This window comes from Montipora foliosa, unplaced genomic scaffold (assembly GCF_036669935.1).
Source record: "Montipora foliosa isolate CH-2021 unplaced genomic scaffold, ASM3666993v2 scaffold_483, whole genome shotgun sequence".
Classification (NCBI taxonomy): domain Eukaryota; kingdom Metazoa; phylum Cnidaria; class Anthozoa; order Scleractinia; family Acroporidae; genus Montipora; species Montipora foliosa.
Genome location: NW_027179793.1, coordinates 215001 through 217500, shown reverse-complemented (window position 1 = coordinate 217500; position 2500 = coordinate 215001). Strand labels below are relative to the sequence as shown.

At 40.3% G+C, this 2500-nt stretch overlaps 1 long non-coding RNA gene across 2 annotated transcripts in view; it reads right to left on the bottom strand.

Annotated features, from left to right (window-relative positions):
• Positions 1-2500, bottom strand: part of LOC137989967 (uncharacterized) — a 12460-nt gene that overhangs the window by 78 nt on the left and 9882 nt on the right. For both annotated transcript variants that reach the window (XR_011121091.1, XR_011121092.1), the window contains one exon: positions 1-229. This exon is cut by the window's left edge and continues 78 nt beyond it. This is a non-coding gene — a long non-coding RNA (uncharacterized lncRNA). The remainder of the gene's footprint in view (positions 230-2500) is intronic.

Here is a 2500-nt window from a genome sequence, read left to right as displayed (position 1 = left end):
AGAAGCGGTTGATTGACACACAATTTGCTTGTGGCAATTTGTTGCTGCATGTTGTTGGTTGATAATTTTATTCATTGATCCCCACAGTTCTTAATATGTCTTTAAATTAGACTTGAATATCTGGGACGGTTTTATTTTGTCAGAAACTAGACTCTAACCTCTCCATTGAAAACAGGTTTTGATTTAACAAGTCAGTTTCCATTGTCATTTGGCAACTTGTGACTTAGACCTGGAAATAAAACAAAACATGTTTGAGAAAAACGCTAAATTATATGATTAGTCATTAAGGCAAAAGGTCATTAAATTAATGTATCTGTGCACTATTAATTTTGGAACTCAGATCTTTGGAACATGACTTCAGTGACTTCAGAAGATATAGTAGTGTTTCATGGATGGCACGGAATCCTTTTTCCCTTGCCCAACAGGTCAACATTTCCATCACTAAGCTCCCCATAAAGGGGTCTAGTGAATTGTTTTGGCTATGCGCTATGACCTCATACTTGTTAGACTTGCATGTGAGTAGCCATGACACAGTCCCCCCTAGGAAATTAGGCCTCGCCCTCACTTTGGATTTGGCAGCAAAGTTTGACCTTGTTTTCAAAACTCCAGCTATATATCTCACATAAATGCAAAACATTATTAAAGAACGGGCATGTTTTTCTTGCCATAAATACCTGATGTATGCTCATAATTTTTTTTTGAGGCACTGAGTTTATTTGTTAAACCAAAGTGCTTGGATGTCCTGAAATCAATTATCTCACATAAATCCAAGAAATTATTAAACAATGCCCATCTTTCTCTTGCCTATGCTGCCAAATTTTACTTCCAAACACTGAGTCTATTTGTCAAACCAAACTGCTGGCATTTCCTCAAATCAATTCTCTCACATAAATGCAAAACATTATTTAACAATGGGCATCATCATCATGAGTTTTTCTTGCCAGCTATGTACATGTATGCTCCCAATTCTTTTTCGAGACACTGAGTTTCAACCTCTTTCAAACTGATAACTATTAATGGAAACTTTAATCTTATTGTACATGTATATATGAATACATTTATAAATGAACAGTAACAATCTGGAGACCCACGTTCAATTCCTGGCTGAACTACATTTTCACTTTTTTCCTTCATTGTTTTTATTACTCTAAAAATATAATTATTCTTAATGTACTGATTTTTCAGTTGGGGTGGTTGATGCCCTTCATGCCCATTGTTGCAAAGGAATTATTTTTGGGGTAAATACTTTAGAAAATTCAAATTACAGAAGTACTGTAAGAGATCAGATCATTTTATTTCAACTTCAATTTTTAAATTCTAAGAGGGAATATCGCTAAGGCTTGAGCAAAATTGGAAATGGTCATGCATACAAAACCTTCCTTCATATTTTGTGTGCAGTTAGTCCTTGGGATGAAACTACTCACAGTGGCATTTGTTTAATTTCTAGAATCAGGATGGGGATGGGGATGCGGATGGAAGTTTAGGCCTCAAAAAGCATTTTTGGCAACATTTTGCTCCTTAAAAATTGGAGTTTTGTTAGCAAATTATTTCAAGGAGCAGATCAACATGCAGTTTACCCTGGGCACCAGAGGTTTTTCTCGCGTGCGGCGGGAATTTTCGGTGTCGGCCAAAGGCCGACACAGCTTCGGCCGTAGGCCGAAGCCACGAGCGGCGAAGCCGCGAGAAAAACCTCTGGCACGGAGCGGTGCTTTTTACCGTCCCCGTTGACCTTTGAGCTTTTTTATCGGATTACATTTATGCCAATCACATGGACGTCTCACGTGGACCGGCACGTGAAGAAATGTCAGAAATTCGATTAGGGCATTCAACGGGCAAACAACAATCACAATTGCACTTTTCGGATAGTCGCAGTATCCCATTTGGTTAAGACCTAAACAAAGACCCAGAATAAGCTGAAACAACAACGATTTACCGGAACCGGTTGGCAAGACAGCAAGAACGTCCTTGCGTTGAATAAAATTAAATACCCCACTTGTTTGCACATCACTTAACTTCTCTACACCGTCAAAACTTTCTAGTACATTGCTTATACTTTCCTTCAGTGCCTTTCAAACTTTCACAAACCGCCATCACAACACTTCTGGCAGTACGCTTACGTGATGTCAACAATATTCTTTCACGTGCTGGTCTATTCTTGTCGACCAATTGTAGCGTCTGTCCCTCAGGTGGTCGTTTGGAGCCAATCAGCCGTCCTGTCCAAAATCTGGACCAACTGATCTAACTGAGCTAACGATTGGTTCGACGCTATCAAAGGAATAGCGCTCTGGTCCAGAGGCTTTTCGCGCGGGTCACTATAAAGACTTGACTGAAAACCGGAAACCGCGCTAGAAAAGTCTCTGGCACCCAGGGTACATGCAGTTAAAAATCTACTTATATCATCCTTCCTCTCAAACTAATGGTATCAGTTTTTCACCTTGCCCCATACCCCCCCCCCCCCCCCCCCCCCCCCCCCCCCTTGGGGACCCCTAAGCCTTATAAT